Genomic DNA, 21,262 nt, shown 5'->3' with positions numbered 1-21,262 from the left:
GCGTCCCCAAGGTAAGGAGAAACAGGAGGAGCAGGAGACATCTGAAGAATAAATACAGCATGATGTAACAATGCGTCCCCAAAGTAAGGAGAAACAGGAGGAGCAGGAGACATCTGAAGAATAAATACAGCATGATGTAACAATGCGTCCCCCAAGTAAGGAGAAACAGGAGGAGCAGGAGACATCTGAAGAATAAATACAGCATGATGTAACAATGCGTCCCCCAAGTAAGGAGAAACAGGAAAAGCAAAAGACATCTGAAGCAGAACTATGGACACGAGTAAGAAAAAGATGTTTAATATGGTGTGTAATATTTATGCAAAGGAGCAAGCAAAACTAATCAGTACAAAAACAGCAGCAGCAAAGATATTTGAAGTGAAATACAGGCAAAGGCATCCGGATATGGAAAATGTTTCAGTCCAAAAAAAAAAAAAAGAAGATAAAAAGGAAAAGTAGACAAAAGGATTAGTAATGGAGAAGTTGAAGAGATAGAAGGTGGGGTTCTGGAAAACCTTCAAAGTGAAGGATTTAGTGTGGAAGGTCTAGCTCTGATGCCATTGCAGCAGGATGGAACAATGGATTCCCAAATTAAGGAGGGACCAGTGGAATGGGAAATATCTGGTTAGTTGCCATGTGAAGACACTTTGTTGTCTTCCATAGCAAACCAGTGCAGGGGTTCAGTTAGAGTTGCACAGCAAGGGAGGGAACAGGAAACTGTGGCAACTCTGACATAAGTCATGTTGTGGCGTGATAGGCCAGTGAGTTCCCGCATGAAAAGACAACAATGACACAGGATGAAATTGAAGAGAATATGGCACAGGAAGATGATCTGGAACTTTATATAGAATACTCACAGGAAATGGAGAACAAAGAATAAACCCTCAGTTTAGAAGAAATTGATCTAGCAGAAGAATTGCTTGATTTAATAGAGACATGCAGTCATATTGAGATCAATGAAAGAAATAGACTACAGAAAGTCAATAAAACCCCAAAAGTTAGATGTTTGATAAAAAAATGGACACAGTAATTAGGTCTGTTCATAGAGATTCATGCAATATAACAAAAGTAAATAGGATATATTACTGTGCAGCTGAATTAATAACAGTCTTACCACTAAAACACAGAGCAGTAAGGGAAAGGAAGGGGAGAAATCAAATGCTGTCATGGAAGTATCGAATAGAGAAAATTATAAATCAACTAAGACAAGACATGTCACTGTTAGAAGAGTATACAGGAAGGAAAAGGTCAACAAAAATACTCAGAAAGATAAACATGATAAAGGCAATGTACAGTATCAGAACTGATCAGTATCTATCACAAATAATAAACTAAAAATATCAGCACAGGCAGAAAAACTTAGAAGATATGCAAATAAAGGAAAAGTACAAAATAAGCAATTTAATGATGACCCAAAATGATTTTATAGAGAATGGGAAACAAGGCAAAAGGAATTAAAACACCACCATGAAAGGAAGAAATAGATACATTTTGGAGAAATATCTGTGAACAGCCTGTGGAACATAACAAAGATGCTGAGTGGATTGAAGAAGTAAAAGAAAGAATAAGAAGTTCAAATGTAAAGGATATGAAATGGGATGAAGTAATGGCCAGAGAAACTGAAACAAAGTTAAGAAAAGGTCCTAACTGGAAAACCCCAGGGGCAGATGCAGTATCTAACTTCTGGCTAAAAGTATTAGCATCTTTACATGAAGATTTAGCCATGAGTAAGAGCTATTTGTATGCACACCCCGAATAGACACCAGCTTGGTTAACAACAGGAAAAACAATACTCCTACTTAAGTGCAAACCTGCAAGCTACCCTAAAAAATTATAGACCAGTAACTTGCCTGCCGAAGATGTGTAAACTATACACTGGAACTGATGCCAACAGAGTTTATAGTTATTTAGAGCAAAACTCAAACATGGAAATAGAACAAAAGGGTAACAAAAGGAAGTCATATGGAACAAAATATCATTTATTGTTAAAGTCATAATGGAAGACTGTAAAAAGGGAAATAATCTAGGTATGGCATGGGCAGACTGCAAAAAAAGCATTTGGCAGTATTCTACATTCATGGATTAAAGAGTGCTTAAAATCTACAAGATACATCGTACTCTGATAAATTACATTACAGCAACCACTTTGCAGTTAGGCCACGCTAAAGGACAAATTATTATTCCAGGGATAAAAATTCAAAGTGGAATATTCCAAGATGACTCTTTGAGAACAGTGCTGTTTTGTCTTGCCCTTAACTCATTAAGCTGTTTACTTAACAGACTGGATCATGGCTACAGTATGGCTCCTAGAAAACAACAAAGTGTAAAGATTTCTCATCATCTTTTTGTGGATGATTTTAAACTGTATAGTTCAGATGAGGAACTGAAAGCACAGCTGTAAGTGGTCAAAACTTTTTCAGAGGATATAAGACTGTCATTTGGTCTTGATAAATGTGCAAAAGCAACCTTTAAAGCAGGAAAGCTGCAACGCCAGTAAGGCATCAATCTGGGATAGGAATGTGATATAAAAGAACATGAACAAGTGTGTATAAATATTTGGGAGTTGATGAAGGATCAGCAATAAAACATTAACAAATGCAAATAAAATTTTGTAAGGAATGTTTTAGAAGACTAAAATTAAAACTGAAAACATCATTGAAGTCTAGGAACAAAGTCCAAGTTACAAACCAATTTGCTCTTCCTCTCCTAATGTACTGTTTTGGAGTGATTGGCTGGTCCCAAAAAATGTCGGATCAGTTGGACAGGAAAACAAGAAGGATGCTACATGCTCATCAAATGATTTATAAAAATCAGTGTATATCATGTATATCAAGACAATCTATTCCCTGTCCTGAAGGAGGTATGAGCCTCCTCGAAATTGATTACATGTATAGATCTGCAATCGTAGAACTGCATACATATTTGCCGACCTCACAAGACCCAAATGTAGTGATGGCTTTAAAACTTGAAGAAAACAAGTCTAAGATGACTTCCCTGCTTAGTTTAACCTCGTATGAATTGCAGAAGGAGTCATTACTGGGCACATTGCAGCTGCTGTGCAAAAGACTTCTGGTTAACATCAAAAATTGAAACAATACTAATTTCATGAACTTTAATCGTACTTTGAGTTAGGAATGGGGTCCATTTCTGTCATGGTATTAGAAATCCAAAAGACTTGGAGAAATTAAAAAGGTAGATTAAATGATTATCACTTGACCCAATGACCTCTCTGGGTGTAGTATTCAGCAATGCAGATTCTGCAGGGAGTATGACAGATTAGGAGCTGCCATGATCCAGTGACTAAGGCACTGTATACCACAATGTCAGCAAATGTTTGAACTGGGTCAGTCTCTTCAAATATTGTTGTTCAGGATTTCAAGAAAGCTGGATTTGGCAAGATTAAAGAACATGGCATTAATAAACTTGAATTAAGTAAAAACCTGGTGGTTTAGGTGAAATTTGGAGTTTCATATGAACACAGATATCTTAGGAAGAATGCAGCTGGGCCTTTATGATAGAAGCCAGGTGCCCATCTGTAATGGCATGTGGTTGGCTTGAAGGTTTCTCATTATCTTGCTGAGATACATGAGTATATATGAAGAGAGCTCAACCACTGGATGGAAATGGATAGTGCAGTACAGTAGTGCTACATTATTGCAGGCGCAAGCTTGGTCTCTATATTTCTATGGCGATTCCTGTTGTGTAGCTGAACTAGTCATTTGCTGGTATTTTAGATTGTACTTCTGTCAGTCTTAGTCTGATTTATGAATGATTTAAATGTAGTTATGTGACATTTCATAAGTTTGGTTTTGGTTGCTAATTCTTTTTCTCTGCATTCAAACTCTGAAATCACATCTGCTTCTTCTCATTTATTAATATAAATAATGAACATCCCCAGTTTTATTTTGTTGCAACACAGGGTGTATTTTATTTCCTCTAAAACTTGGCTTATCTTAATACAACTTATCTAAACTAATTTAAGTAAGTAAGTAAGAGAAAAACAGAACAAATGTCTATGCATTTTAAAGTGATTTTTGATCACTCTTATGAATTTTGACAAAGATGTAGAAGTAATATTGCAGTTTACTGGACTAAGCGAGATGGTAGTGCAGTTCCAGATTTTTCCCCTTTCTTCTACTGTAGTGTGTGTGTGGAGTTGTTATATGTATGTTGGGTGCAGTGCAGGGATGCATGCTCCCCTGCAAAAAGCATTTTGGGTTTTCTTTGAGTTTTGCTGCTTTAGATTGAATGAGTTTATATAAGTTGAGTTTTAGGTGAAATGATATAGACCCCTTCGCAGTTAATGAAATACATAGTCTCTGTTCTGGATCTGCAAGAAGTTCAGTGTCTTCCTGTACCTGCTCTTCCAGTAGAATGCAATATATAGTTACAATGCAACACCCTTTGCTTACCTTCCAAAATATGAATATTTCTAAGGAGCAATGCTAACTCCAAAGTGTATAGAGATGATCCCTCTGTGTTTCAGTTGACTTGCATTCAGGTAGCATATTAGGCACTGGAGGAACTGACTGTGGACTGACTGGGAGGAAGAGTCTGATGTTTACACACCCACCCAATAGGATGGAAGTTGGTGGTGTCACACCACTGAAGTGGCCTCAAGGGGAAGGCTCAGAAGTGTGCTACCTGTGCACAGTTACTCAGGAGTGCAGGTGTAGGGCAAAGAGTAAGTGTATTGTAGCTGAACATCACAGGGATGCAGAAGTAAGTATCCATCCTAGGCTGGGAGAAGTGGGTAGTTTATTAATGTCAGGACTATTAAAAGCTCTATAAAGTCATATTATTTGCAGGATATTGGGCACAATACTCCCCCCTCCCAGCATCCTTTAATACCTGGAGACTGATACAAAAAGGATGGACTTATCGGGGATACTGCTCAATATTTGAAGTGGATAAGTGCCACAAAAATATACATTTATGCATGCTGCTCCCTAAAAGGGAGTACAACAAGCCTTTCTTCAGCTTGAATGAGTCCTCGTAGTATCTAGATACCAGCACCCAGTAAACAGCTGATTCTCAGATTTAAAATGCTATAGCTATACTGAAATAATCAGTCACCGACCAGTAATGCGCAGAAAAAAGTGCTGCATTGTCAAGGCAAAGTAGAATAAGGAAATTTAATTTCAGGTGGGCTAACATTAGACATCATGCAAAATCAGTAAGAATAGCAGAATGGAAGGAGAGAGAGAGAGAAAAATTGATGAAAAATATAAATTAATCTGATAAACGAACAAATCAGGAAATGTTTGGTTTGAGCATTTCATGAATAGGTTATTTTTTACAGCTGTAAATAATCTGTCTTGTTTAGAAATAAGATTCAATGCTCATAAAATAAGCCAGGTCTGTTTATAAAATGGTAATCTAATTGCCCTAATACCTACATTATTTATATTTTACCAGCTATCGAGTCAGTTGTTGTTAAGATTTATAAATTTATGATTGTTGTTTCAATAGTTTATGGCTACCACTAAACACACACGTGTGCATATATCTATATGTAGATAGATATCTATATAGATAGATATATATAAAAGAGAGAGAAAGTGTGAAAGAGAAAGGAGAGAGAGAGAGGAATTCTATGAGTCATATCAATAAAGCTTAATAGATAATTATTTTTATGACTAGTCAGAGATAGAGAGAGAGAGAGAGAGAGAGAGAGAGAGAAAAGAGAGAGAGACTGAGACAGAGACAGACATTGTATTAGGTTGCGGAGGTCAATGGAGAGAGGACACATCATATTTCATTCCACCACATCAAGTAACATAATTTTAGTGAAGAGAGAGGTGTGAGTGCTGTAAAGCTACATTGTTAGAGATTAATACTATTTTAGATGGTTAGACCCTATGCCAGGAAATTCACAGCTTTTGATATGTTCCCCTTGTGTGCATGTGTTAGTGTTAGTGGATCAGTAGGTACCATGCTAGCTTTTCATGCCAGCATATCAAAAAGGCTGTAGTTTTATTCCCACCCCAGGTGTTTAGACTCATTTTAGTTGGCATTTGGTGCAGGGGTGAGGTGTAAGGCTATGATCTGTAAATCCTGTTATACAGGGTTTGATTCCCTTAGCCCTCATTTTCCTGCTGTATAGCCTTGAGCAAGTCATTTAACCAGACAGTGCTTGGGAGGGCAGCTAGAAGTTTGGGCTAGGCTCATTAATGGTCCACTATAATGCAAGCCTAATAATTATCTATGTACTCTAAAACATATTCTCAACAGTTTACCATTTTGTCTTGCAAAGACTTGTTTAATTATTGTGAATGGAGATATCACCTCAGTAATCAATCACAACAACAAAGTTATTTCAAGCTCCTAAATGCATCAGTGGACATTCTTTAAACATTATTGATCTGAACACTTTATTTCTGAAACCTAAGGGACTATACATTAAATACACAAGATCCAAGTGATATTGCACCAACATTTTATAATATTTACAGGCTGAGGATAGGTTACTTATTTTAGTGGTTATTTTCCAGGAGCAGAGATATGAGAAACTATATTTTTTATGTAGAGCATTGTGTGAATGGTCAGAAAATATTTTGATACAAAAAAGACACTTCACACTGAGGAACTCTGTCAGTACTATTTTCCTGTGAAATCAATTAAATATAGCACAATTGTACAGGATGCCAGAAATCTTCATTTTTAGAGAAGCATGTATGATGATGTGAGGTATTGCCCTTTGTGCCAGGGAGAATAGGGCAGTGCATGTGTAACATATGCCGGCATAGTTAGCTTGAGATTTCTAAATAATTTTGTGTCATTTGACTATTACACTGACTTGTGTAGATGCTTGTGTTAAAAATGTATCAACAGTGTTATTATAACTAATTAAATGTATATGTTTAAATGAAAAATTCTGGAAGGGAACAGTAGAAGTTTTTGAAATTGTTCTATAATTTTCAAATAATCGAACAGATCTTAGCACAGCTCTGAATGTGTATTGTACCAGAGACAGGTGATCAAATGTGATGTCATTCCATAACCAGCACTGAGAGGATGGAACTCACACAGGAGTTTGTTTTGTTTTGTTTTCTTTGGAACTTGATATAAAAGATTATGACGGTTGACACAGTCAGTTGACCAGTTTAGTTAGTTGAGTTAGTAAGAAGCTCATCACCTTGCCTTGTGGAAGTAAGCATCTTAGCATCTTATTTTGCCCTGCTGTATTAATTACGTTAGCTACTGAACAGTTATTCTTTGGACAGTCAGGAAATACATTGTGATTAGTTAAGTAGTATTTTTTCTGAATATGTTTGAATCTGTCCAACTGTGTTATATTTATATCTTCTGTGATTGAAACCCTGATGTCTATTGTACTTCGATATTTAGTATTCAGCAAGCAACACAAAGAAACCAATGAAAGTAGATACTGTGGCATCATATTAATAAATGAAGAAGTAGTATTACCACCATGGTTACTAACATAAAAAAACTTTAATGAAGTAAATTAAAACTGTAAAAGCATGAGATAAGTGCTTTTGAACAACTTCCGTGTCCTTCCACAGATCTAAAAACACCATATCTGTGTAGGCTATTTAAATAAAACATGCTAATTGGTATTCATACTACCATATATCAGAAGGAATGCAGAAGGAATAATATATTGAATCATCACAGCATGAACCCCAAACACTTCTATAAGAACGTGATGAGGGGACAGATGCTGAGAAACTCAAGGCTGCACACTATTTATTTTATTTTATTTATTTATTTTTATTTTTACATTTGTTTACCGGGAAAGTCTGACTGGAACAAGGTCCATTTACAGTGGAGGCCCAGGGAGAAAAGCTCCAGAACAACATAATTACAAAAAAAAAGAAAACAATTCTGTACAGAGGTATATATACAATCAAAGAGATATATCATACAATAGTTTGTTCTAGACATTATTAAGATGAGTTTCTCACAGCTAATGAACGCTTTGCTCAGGACTTTTTATTGAGAGGTTATAATGAGAAAGAAGTTCAGAAGTGCTCACATGAGATTAGAACTGTACGTCCTACAAGCAGGAAACCATTTTATTCTGAGAGATCTACAGCAACTATGATGGACAATATGAAAGTTACCAGAAAAGGGATAAATACGGGAATGGTTCTTTCTTGTTCCAATGTCATCAGTTATGTTTGTGAGGTGATAAAAAAGAACTTAAAGATTTTGACCAGTGATAAGACTGTAAAATGTATTGTGGGTGATAAACCCTCTTTTTCTTTTACGACTAATAGGAACATCAAACAGTTGCTGTGCCATCACCAGCCTAACAACAATTTAACTTTGTTGAATAGGTTGGGCACATATCCTTGCAGGGCTTGCAGTTGTTGCAAATTTATTAGTAAACAACAGAGTTATAGACACCCAAGAATGAGTCGGATTCATTCTTTAAAAATGTATGCAGACTGCAAGAGTAGAAATGTGATATATATTTGCTTGTTGCCAATGCTGTGTTACATTGGCAAAACCAATTGTTAGCTTAAGGAAATATTTCAAAGCACAACAGCGATATACAACTTAAGGACACTAAAAATCTTTTAGATAAAAACATTATGACATAGGATCATAGGAAGTTACTAGGCTATTGGACCTGAGGCCCTTAAAAGCATAGCAAAGAATTTAGCCCATGTTCTGACAAGTCAGTACCTGATGTCCCTGTCCAGCAGGGACACAAGTGGAATCCCAGGGGTGTATTTTCTGTTCTCCATCCTGTTATCTATGTTGCACTTAAAAAGGGTTAATGAGTTACTTTGTATGACATGGAGAGGGAGTCTATTCCACAGAAGGGGGAGTCTCTGGGACACAAATCTGTCCTGCCAACAAGTCCTGTTGATGTCACAGACAAGATTGAGGTCAGTTACTCGAGTGAAGCTTGACTTGTGGATATGCAGCAGTCCCATCAAGGTGGGGTCTGAGATTGCTTTGCATTCCAGACAGAGGTCACCTCTGTGGAGTCTGTAGGAAACTGAGTAGAGTAACAGGACCTTTAGCCTATCTGTGTAGGGTAGATGTTTGAGGCCTTGGATTCTCCTGGTGAGGAACCTCTGTGGTGTCTCCAGCTGCTGCATGTGCTTTGTGAGGTACATGCCAAAAGGAGCATTGTACTCATTACTAATGTCTTTCAGCTTTTCCCAGTTAGGGATCGCCAGAGTGGAACTCCGTTCCGCTAATGATTGGCAGTGGATTTTTACGGTAACAAGGTGCCAGCCCGACACCCAACCTTCAAAGAAGGCATACCCATTCATGCACGCACCTACCTGCATGTCTTTAAACATCACTTGACCATGGGGAGGACATGCAAACAACACACAGATGGTGCTCCAGCCGGGAATAACTTTTACATATACATTGTTCATTTTAGTTTACAAACTAATTCATAGTTTGTTTAATCATTAATTTTTCTACTGCTGGTTCATTTAATCAGCTATAAGGCTTGATGTCGTTTCAACTTATGGCAACTTTCAGGCATTTTTTGAATTAATGTGCATTGTTGCTTCTCTTTTTTAACTTATTTAACAACATAAAGCAAATGCGTTCATGCTTGCACATGACTTCAAGTTAAAAACAGTGCAATTTAGCAGTATATTACCTGAAGAATGTGTATGAAGGCTTTCTCTTTTAAGAATCGATTGGGTTCATTAATTAAGGTTTTAATACATTGATTGTTAGCTTTTTTCTATATAAAGAATGTTAATTGATTTTATCTTGTTTCAGTCTGATGAAGGTGAGGCACTGATCCACATCGAAAGCGCTTACTAATAAATGCAAGTTTCTTTTATTTTATTGTCAGTTTGCCGGCTCTCATTGTGTTCATCCTCGCCTACTTTTCAGTAGTTTGGTTTTTTGTTTTCCTTTTGTGAGATTTGTATAATATGGCGAGTGGAACCGGAGCAGTTTCGCAAAACCTGTTTACACAGGACGACAACATTGACGGTAACCAGGATAACTCTACTGGCGACTTAACCATGCTAGTGCAACTACTTTTGGGAAGGGTTGAAACTTTAACCCAATGTGTCGAGGCACTTGGCCTGAACCCAACTAATGAAGTGAGGGGAAGTCTTGATGAAGTACCTAGTAGGAATCGGAACAACATCGGTCTTATTAATGCAACAACGAGCCATCGCAATGCACCGACAACTAACACCTCGGAAGGTAATTTCAAACCAGCAGCACCACTTGCGCCAATTTTGCCAACAAATTAAGCAAGTGTTTTACCATCCATGGGTACTTTTCTTAACAACAAATACAGTTTCAATACTGACAATGACAATAATGCTCCTTTGGACACAGTAGAACAACAGAGGGAGAGTTCTTTCTCTGACCAAATCAACCTTTTCGACACCAAGCTTTTTAGATGCAGGAAACTCCAACTGGAGGTCTCGTATTTACAAGAGTGTATTATCAAAAAAATCATACCTAAAGGCTTGCGCCAATGGTGTTATCCAGCTGGATTAATGTATGATTCTTTATTTTTTAAAGAACTGATCCAACTTTTTGACAGGCAAGGTATGGAATTTCTACAATCCCTTATTAATTATTACAATCAAGAAATTAATAATCTTAAGAGTGATTTAGAAATTTTAGAACATGTTATAGTGACTCATTGTGACTTTTCCCGTTACAAATATGACTATTGTAGAATATATACAAGTATTCAGGCAACTATGGACAAAATGCTTGCCACTAAAAAGAGGAAAATTGCTAGAGACTTGTATGACTACTCAAACAATATTGCTTACCCTAAGCCTCCATCCAATAGTAGTCTAGATAAAAATGACACGCATAACAATAAAAGGGATGATGGAACCCATGACCAAGGGCAAGCTCGTCCTTTTAACAACATTAACAACAATGAAGGAAACGGGTTAAGACGTAGTGAAAGAATTAACAATCGCAATAATAATACTAATGATACCAATGGTAATGACAATTACCATGACCGACCACTCGTGGTTAACCCCAACGATGAGCAAAACAACAGCGATCAGGGTTTTTGGACCGACCGGTCTGGTCAACAGAACAACTGACGGACCAACCGCAATCAAAGGAACAAGAGGAAACAAAGGAGGTGACAGTTTCAAACCAGGTGTATGGTTTTGCCCCTTCTATACATATAAGTACGCAATGTGACTTTAAAATCTATAACTACACAAACCTTGACATTCAGCAAGACATGATTGATTTTCTATCCAAAGGGTTAACCTACGTTCCTGGCAAAAGGATGGATTTAGCTAAAACAATCATTGATTTGAAACTGTTCATTCGCAAACTAAATTTAAATTTGCTCATGGGGGTGAGTTCAACTACAACCAGTTCCATCAGGGTTCCTAGTTTGTTCAATCCCCCCCTTCACCCCAGACTCTGCCTTTTTGAAAAGATTTGTGAAATGGATCTGAGGGCTAGTTCTGAGAAAAAATAACATTTATTAACAGCCAAAAACATCCTCAGCACTCCAGAACAGGATTTTCTCCATCTACTTAATGACTGTAACATCAGAGTCATGAACCCCGATAAGGGAGGAGGTCTTGTGTTTATGGATAATTTCATTTACGTTGAAGCAATGCAAAAACACCTTAATACAAATGTTTATGAAAGAGTGTCCCTTAATGAAGTCAATCAGGCATACAGACAAATTAGGTCAACATTGGACGACTTGTTTTTAGAGGGGTCCATAGACAAGGACCTATACCAATACTTGTCAATGATTGCACCCAAAACACCTGCCTTATTCGGCACTCCTAAAATACACAAATCTCTTAGCAGCCCTCCATTTAGACCTATAGTAGATGGTAGGGGATCCATCACACACAGTTGTGCCAAATATATTGATTCCATCTTAAAACCATTGGTTGATAGTGAGCCCCAGATATGTAAAGACTCTTGGGGTTTTTTAAGAACCATAAACATACTAGACTACCAACTTGAGGCATGTTTCATTACAATAGACATCAAAGACCTCTACACAGTTATCCCCCAGGAAACTGGACTTAAATGGATTAGGGACTTTTTGGTCCTAAAAAAAGTAGAGGAGAACACCATATATGTAATCGAAACTGTATTGGAAATTGTTTTGACAAACAATTTCATGGTTTTCGAAGGCAAACTGTATTTGCAGAAGTCGGGTGTAGCAATGGGGTCACCATGTGGTGGTAGTTTTGCCAATGCCATCATAGCATACTGGGAAAATGAGTTGCTATTTCAGAATAGCCTTTACCAACAGCATGTCTCCTGGTATACAAGATACCAGAATGACATGTTTTGCATTTGGAAAGGAGATAAATCTCTCATCCCAACATTTATTCGTAATATTTCAACTATGACAAGCTTCCTTGAGTTTACATACAACATCGATGATACTTCCATTAACTATTTAGATATTCTTTTAGTGAACGATAGATGTAAACGTAGGTACATCAGCAGGATTTATAGGAAACCAACACATTCAAATACCTTTCTGCACTTTTCAAGTAATCATCCCTACCACCAAAAGAAGGCCATCATTAAAGGTCAGATGGTTAGGGCAGCTCGAATGGTGTCGGATGATGCTGAGTTTGAGACTGAATGTGAAAACCTGCAAGGCATGTTCACTCATAGAGGTTATCCTGTTTCTTTGATTGTTAGCATCAAGCAAGAAGTTTGCCACAAAAGAATAAATGGGTACTTTCAACCTTTACTTAGTGGCTTAAAGCAACAGCCCATGCCAATAGATTCTTTATTGGATAATAAGAATAATAGGGTTTACACAACTAGCTTCTTATCGACATTTTCCCTGGATTATATATTTATTAGGGACATTATCAACAAAAATTGGAATGTCATTAGAGAAGAACTAACATTGATCAAAACATTAGGTGAGAAACCACGTATCACTTACAGGAGAGGGCAAAACTTAAAAGCACTACTTGAGAAAAAGACAAGAGTTACAACTAGTAGGGTTAAAGGTATGTTCAAATGTGGTACTTGCCCTCAGTGGAAACACATACTTGAAGGGACTAGATGTCTAATTAACAACAAAACATACATGATTGGTTCGAGATTTAATTGTGACAGCAAAAGCGTGGTTTATGCAGCCTTATGTTCCCAATGTAATGCTTATTACATTGGCAAAACCGAAAGGAAACTGAAACAGCGTATGTATGAACATTTTTATGCCATTAACAAGGGGGACATTAAAAACGCTTTGGATAAACACATTTTAGAATACCCTGGGCATATTTTTAATTTTTTAGTTTTACAACATAGAGACAATGACATTAGAGGAGGCCCTTGGCAGATTTTGCTAGAAATTGATGAGCTTATCTGACAAATAAAAACAGGGGCGTCCATTCCACCAGGGTTGAATGAAAATCTATCTATTAAATGTGCTTTGAAACTGCATGCCCTTAGGAGATGAGCACTTGATAAGTAATGTTTCACCTAGTATTTATACAAAATGGCATATACAATGCTGTATTTGTATTTATTTATTATTTTTTATTTATATCTTACCATATTATTAGGTTTGCATATATATATGTATACATTTATTAGCAACTACATAGGCGATAGACATATATACAAAATAATTATTTAATTAACTTTTACATATACATTGTTCATTTTAGTTTACAAACTAATTCATAGTTTGTTTAATCATTAATTTTGCTACTGCTAGTTCAGTTAATCAGCTATAAGGCTTGATGTCGTTTCAACTTATGGAAACTTTCAGGCATTTTTTGAATTAATGTGTATTGTTGCTTCTCTTTTTTAACTTATTTAACAACATAAAGCAAATGCGTTCATGCTTGCACATGACTTCAAGTTAAAAACAGTGCAATTTAACAGTATATTACCTGAAGAATGTGTATGAAGGCTTTCTCTTTTAAGAATCGATTGGGTTCATTAATTAAGGTTTTAATACATTGATTGTTAGCTTTTTTCTATATAAAGAATGTTAATTGATTTTATCTTGTTTCAGTCTGATGAAGGTGAGGCACTGATCCACACCGAAAGCGCTTACTAATAAATGCAAGTTTCTTTTATTTTATTGTCAGTTTGCTGGCTCTCATTGTGTTCATCCTCGCCTAATTTTCAGTAGTTTGTGTATTGTACCAGAGTCAGTGATCAAATGTGATATCATTCCATAACCAGCACTGAGAAGTTGGACCTCACACAGCAGTTTGTTTTGTTTTCTTTGGAACCTGATATAAAAGATCTATGACAGTTAACATAGTCAGTTGATCAGTTGAGTTAGTTCAGTTCAGTTAGTGGGAAGCTTATCATCTTGGCAACCAAAAAAATCTCTGCACAGATGGCTAGTGCACAGGTCCAAAAACAGTGAAAACAAAAAATGGACCAGCACCACAGGAGAAGGAACCAGACTTTTTATTGAAAAGTCACAAAAACAGCCACAGACCGGTTTTGGCCCTAAGCCTTTGTCAATGTACACATAGGCTGTAAAAAAGAAATCTTTTATAGGATGATATAGTTAATTAACCAATCACCATAGCCCAATTAAAGGCATTCATTCAAACCAGGTAAAAACAAGCCCCCTAGTCTGACTATTCATGCTTTTTCTTTCCTATTCAAAATATTTTTCCAACCAGTTTTACAACTTCTATCCCCCTAAACCTTGTCAATAATAATAAACCTAAATTGGCAGAGAGGTATTTTAGAGTGTGTTTATATAACGCGTTATTGGGATTTTTATTTCTAATACTGCTAAAATGTTCAGACATCTGAAACTTAATAGGTCTATATGTTTGCCCTATATAAAAGGCAGAGCAAGTACATATTACTAGGTACATTAGTCAAGCCATGTTGCAGTTACCAAAAACATTACTATTAAATATATGTGGTGTATTTTTAGATGAAAACTCTTTAGTTTGAACCATATGTTTACAAAATGAACAATGTCCACAAGAAAAGCAACCCACCACTTTATCCCCTTCAATGGTAACCTGTTTGGGTGCTGAAATGGATTGATTACACTTATAATGGTTAAAATAACCACCCATGGTTTTACCTTTCCTGAAAGAAAAATTACATCTATTCTCCAAAATGTGTTTAGGGGTTCATCCAATAGTAAGATACCCCAATGGCTTTGTATAATATCCATAAATACCCGTGTGTTTCTGCCATAACTGGTGATATAAACACACTCTAAAACACCCCTCTGCCCAGTTTAGAGTTATTATTCTTGACAAGGTTTGTGGGGATAGAAGCTGTAACACTGGTTGGGAAAATATTTTGAATAGGAAAGAAAAAGCATGGATAGTCAGACTAGGAGGCTTATTTTTACCTAGTTTGAATGAGTGCCTTTAATTGGGCTATGGTGATTGGTAAATTAACTGTATCATCCTATAAAAAAAATCTTTTTTACAGCCTATGTGTACATTGACAAAGGCTTAAGGTGGAAACCGGTTGGTGGCTGCTTTTGTGACTTTTGAATAAAAGTCTGGTTTCTTCCCCTGTGGTGCAGGTACAAGCTTATCATCTTGCCTTGTGGAAGTAAGCATCTCAGCGTCTAATCTTGCCCTGCTGTATTAATTAAGTTAGCTAGGGAATGGTTATTCTTTAGGCTGTCATGAAATACAGTGAGATTAGTTAAGTAGTGTTTTTCTGTATCTGTTTGAATCTGTCCAGCTGTGTTATGTTTACTTCTCTTGTGATTGAAACTCTGTTTATTGTACTTAGATATTTAGTATTCTCATGTTTTCTATTTTATTACTTATTATTAAATATTTTACACCTTTCATTGTGTCTGTTTTTTTAGAGAATACTTTTAACATCTTGAGAGTACTTGTACTTATTTTAGTGATGCCTTGGCCACCCCAAAAAGTCTGGCTGCTTTAGTTACAGTGTACTATTTATGTTAGTATTGATTTTACTTAGTATAATTGGATACACTTGTAAGAGCCTGACAGTGGTTAAGTGGTGGCAGTGAGTTTACCTTATACTCTGGGCAGAAGGGTACAACTAGTAAATTTGTAGCAGCCATTCCCAGGGTGTGGGTGTGTGTGTGTGTGTGTGTGTGTGTGTGTGTGTGTGTGTGTGTGTGTGTGTGTGTGTGTGTGTGTGTGTGTGTTTGAAAATCTATACCCAGGTTTGGGTGTGTTAGCTTTATGGAACTGGAACACAGTGCTCCAAAGAGAGTCTTGTTTGGGATCTGGAGAGTCAGAAAGTCCTTGGTCTGGAGCAAGTTCCCTGTGTGCTCTTGGGGAAATTGTGTTTGCAGAGAGCTGCATCTTAAAATACTGTGTAAATTCATTCCTGTTTTTAGTGACCATCTCTCGCCCATATCAGTGGTGAGGATTGAAGCTCCTTAATTGCTGTCCTGGGGTAAAAAGAAGCCATCACATCAAGTACCACTTTTCTCCAGTTTCTGAAAACATGGCAAAATATTTCAAAACAAAACTGGTAATTTTATTGTAGTTTTATTACTGAAATATAATTTCTTGCATATATCTGATCAAGAACAGTACAATACTGAAATTGTGAATATGGGATGCATGGTATATTTTTGTCTTTCATGAGATAACTAGGTGTTCCTGACAATTTACCCAAGACATTTTGAAGGAAGTCTGACTTAATGAAAATAAATCACATAAAAGGACAATTTATCAAAAGTTTGAAACTAGAGTTTTGAGACATTACTACTGTATATTCTCAGACTAAGGTAAGACTTTTTGTCAGAAAAAGGTGCAATATAGGATGTTACTCTTATTTCATAAAGATAACCTCTATCATTAGCAAGAGTGATCTCAAAGTGACAATTTTAATTAGTGGTAGTTGTTGAGGGTGGAAGAAGATTTTCCTATAAAAATCTAATATTTGTGTTACATTTCTAAACTTCTTTATGGTAAACTTTCAACATGATGGGGTTTTCTGTGAGATAATTTTTAATAAGCTGGGATTTTTTCAAAAACATTCTAGGGAAAATGATTGGGAGTATGTATGTGAACTATGGAGCTCAACTACTAAGGTTGTCATCTCCAGGGAGAAAGAAAGAAAGAAAGAGAACATACTTATACTGTATGGTTGAAACATCTTTTGAAATATCTGTATGTGAAACTACACACTGTTTTCAACATTGTCTTTAATTTTGATAGATAAGAAGTCTGTGGGTTCTGTTCCCATGCCATATGCTTAGATGCCTTTTCCAGTGCTGACACTGTAGTACAGCATAAGATGGATGTTGCTCTCTAAAGTATGCCATCCTTTGGCCGAGACATTAAACCAAAGTTCCATTTATCTGAGTTGGAGGATAGTTCAGGAGGATCTGAAAGATTCCATGGCAGCTATAGAAAATCATAGGGATACTTTTTTAAATTACCCATATATTTGCAAACTAATAAAATCATATATGCATTGATAAAGTTATATATGCATATTTACAAAGGTATAATTCTCCAGTTTGGTGGTTAGTGCAGAAAATTTAGACTATGAGCTGTTAACAAGCTGCTTACTGTAGCCAGGGATTTGATTTTCATAGCCTCCATTTGCCTACTCTGTCACTCTGAGAAGGTCACTTATCCAGACACTGTTATGGGAAATTTGAAAAAATTCAGCTAGTCTTATCAATGATCTCCTGGGCTGCATACTAGTAACTACCTAAAAAACTATGAACTTACAAACATGGCAGAATCACATCACATCTGGGTCGGCCTGACCATTTATCTCAGCTGGTTAAGGTTATGAGCTTATTTCATGCATTATCCTGTAGTCCTGGTCCTTATTCTTTCAATTTCCAGTTATGAACTGTGTAACTCTGAACAAGTAATTTAACAAAATTATCCTTCCAGGTTGTCTTTGAAAAGTGACACTTATACCTAGTTGGTTTATCTGGTTAACAAAATGAATTAAATCAAGTACATGTCAACGCCAATATTTTGTAATATTTTATTTTATGTAATGGCAAAGAGTGTTCTGTGATACATTTTGAATTAAACTGATTAATTAATAATACTGTATATAAACTAGGACAGACTGTCACAAAATTGAAACGGAATCGGGAAGACTTCCAGGAGTTGATCTTGCTGTGTGGAACACTTCAGATATTTTTGCCTTCATTCACAACAGACAACTGGCAAAATTCTGTTCCAGGACTCCTTACAAACAGGCCTGGAAAGCAGATGCATTCTAATTTCTTTGGATGGGAATGTTCCTGTGTTCTCCTCCAGCCTTTCTTCTGCTATACAGAGTCTCTCTGAAGATTCAGAAGGACTATCCAAAGAACTGTGCAGTGACTCCCTTCTGGCATAGTCAACAATGGTTCTCCCTTCTTTTAGAAATGGCCAGGAGCAATCATCAAAAGCTTCCTCCTAGAATGGGCCTTCTCACTCAAGACCGAGGTTGTTTTGTACACTCCAACTTGAAACAACTTCAGATGACTATCTAGATGATAGCATTTTAATAACTTTTAAGGAAATATTTTTGGAGAATGTACAGCATTAAAGAAGACAAAGGAACCTGCTATCAGAAAATCATATAACAGCAAATGGAACAGATTTTCTAGTTGGTGCAACATTAATAACCAAGCTCCTTTTTAGGCTGACATTTCTCTGTTTTTACAATATCTGTATGAGTTATTATCCTCTGGCCTTTCTTAGTCCTTGGTCAAGGCTCATCTTGTGGCTATTTCAGCATGTCTAGCCATGGATCCTCCACTTTCAATAGACGTTCATGTCAAGCTGTTTTTGAAAGGGTTTTTACAAGCCTGTCCACCTAGAAAAGCTAACTGTTGTTCCATTTGAAAAAGCTCCTGGACCCTCATGCTTCCTTCTCTCACTCTACCCATATAGCATAGGTTACTTCAGCAGTGATTAATATGATAAATGTAGTACACATGTATAAGTAAACTTACCATGAAACACTTGGTACTCTGACTGCTGATTTTCTCAATACCTAGCTTGAGCTTTCAATGGTCTGGGTACATGGAATGTGCTCTTAAGTTTTGGAAGCTGGTGGCTGTTATACTATGCAGGATATAAGCCATATAGTTTAGGCAACTGAAGCAGTGATGTATTCAAACATCTAATGTTATGGGAAGTTTATTTACACAACTGCACTATTTTGTTAAGTAAAGTAGGAGTCCACTGGAATTGATGAAGGATCCTGAAGTTATAGAATATGTTGTATTGTATCTTTTTGCAATAGCCATGTCTTTCTCATGGTGTCAATAAGTGAGATATTCTATGACAAGTTTATTTACTCAGTTGTACTATGTGTATCATATTAATCACTGTTGCAGTAGCCTATGCTATATGGATAAAATACCAAAGCTTATGTGGACTGGGAGGAGGAAGGATGAGGGTCCAGGAGCCCATAGAGACTGGCCCAAGGAACTCCTGCACAAGACCTGGAAAAAGTGTCAGGTTTCCAGTGCTTTGTAAAAGTATGTACTGTTGCTGTCTCTAAAATAACTCTAGAGTCCACCCTTTAAAAAAAACCCTTAAGAATCGAAGGCCCTTATAGAATGTGCCTTGACCCTGCCTGGAACTGACTTATTGTGGTGTCAGTAACAAAAGAAGGTAGCAACAGACAAACTTTTTTTTAACTAATATGCTTTTTAGCTTATTAGTAAAATAATTAATTGCTGAGTTGTTAATCAAGTTGGAGTCCTGGGTATTTAAGCTACTTCACTGAAAATAAGTCACATCCTAAAGGAGAGATGATAGAGCAGTTCTGTAGGACTCAGGGTAGTCGTCTAGATTTGCCAAACAGCAAAGATTCTGTTTTCTTATAATATGATTTTAATATCAGTTAATGAACCAAGTGTGAGCTGACTTAAGGTAGTCTTCTAGTCTGGTGTTTTTCCTTTAGGAAGATGAATCAGAGGGCTGTATAATTTATTGTCATCATAAAATAATAACGGAATTTTAGGGAACATGATACTGAGAGTGCTGATGTAAATAATGAAAAAAATAATGAAAAAATGCATGTCACCACTAGAACCATGCATGTCACCACTAGAACCATGATAAGGAATTTTATAATCTAATTTTTAATGAGCTTTGAGTTTGGTAACTATAAATCCAATGAGATTAAGTAACATATATTTGATAATATCTGGTGTTGTGCTCCTTCGTAAAACCTTGTTGATTGAGGTAAATAAAATGAAGTGAGTTAAGATAAGAAGTGAGCTAGAATGGTGCTGCTCTTTCAAGACCTTTTGAGAGTGTGTGAAAGGAAAAGAGATACAATGATACGATATGAGTACAGGAGGGTAAAGTTGATTGGCCAGAAGCATGCCTGTGGAAACTATGTGGACGTGAGGGAAGGTGCCAATACTTGATGATAGGTTTAAAATATGCTGATGCCTGTTGAAACTATGTGGAAGTGAGGGAAGGTGCCAATACTTGATGATAGGTTTAAAATATGCTGATGCCTGATGAAACTATGTGGAAGTGATGGAAGGTGCCAATACTTGAGGATAGGTTTAAAATATGCTGATGCCTGTGGAAACTATGTGGAAGTGAGGGAAGGTGCCAATACTTGAGGATAGGTTTAAAATATGCTGATGCCTGTTGAAACTATGTGGAAGTGAGGGAAGGTGCCAATACTTGATGATAGGTTTAAAATATGCTGATGCCTGTTGAAACTATGTGGAAGTAAGGGAAGGTGCCAATACTTGATGATAGGTTTAAAATATGCTGATGCCTGTGGAAACTATGTGGAAGTGAGGGAAGGTGCCAATACTTGAGGATAGGTTTAAAATATGCTGATGAAGCTTGGCAATGAATTATCGCACATTTTTAGACAATATAGGCATAGAACATCTGAGCCTCTCAAATCATAAGTAAGCAGTTTTCTGAACCAGAAACCTACCTCTTGAATGAATACCTTTCGGAGAGAGAAACTGGAGAAGAAATATTTTAAGAAAAGTTAGAATTGGGGTATGCAGTTAAGTGATAATAGTCTACGAGATTGATTTAAAAGTTATGATGTGGTGATGATATGTGATAAAGTCAAGCTTTCATCCTTTATTTCTGGAAAGAGAGTGATTTTGGTTATTCTTTTACAAGCTATTAACCATTTGTCAAATGTATTTTGCATTGTTTAAAAACATTTAAGGTTATTATGACTTGTGATTGTTTACTCATTAGGTGGTGAAATGTATTATATTGTAGATTTTGATATTTAGAGTGGCTGTTCTGTGTAAGCCACTAAGGAACAAAATTACATCTTATTTAATCAATAAAATAAGCTTGTGATTGCTTAGCTTGATATTTCATGTGTAAATATCAGTGTTTAAATAAGATATAACTGCAGATTA

General features: G+C 36.4%; 1 protein-coding gene across 6 annotated transcripts in view; it reads left to right on the top strand.

Annotated features, from left to right (window-relative positions):
- Positions 1-21,262, top strand: part of MYPN (myopalladin) — a 2,130,465-nt gene that overhangs the window by 2,093,466 nt on the left and 15,737 nt on the right. The gene's annotated exons all lie outside the window — the stretch shown is intronic.

Source organism: Protopterus annectens, chromosome 14.part0 (genome assembly GCF_019279795.1).
Source record: "Protopterus annectens isolate FY-2018-M chromosome 14.part0, PAN1.0, whole genome shotgun sequence".
Classification (NCBI taxonomy): domain Eukaryota; kingdom Metazoa; phylum Chordata; order Ceratodontiformes; family Protopteridae; genus Protopterus; species Protopterus annectens.
This window is presented reverse-complemented; position numbering and strand designations above follow the sequence as displayed.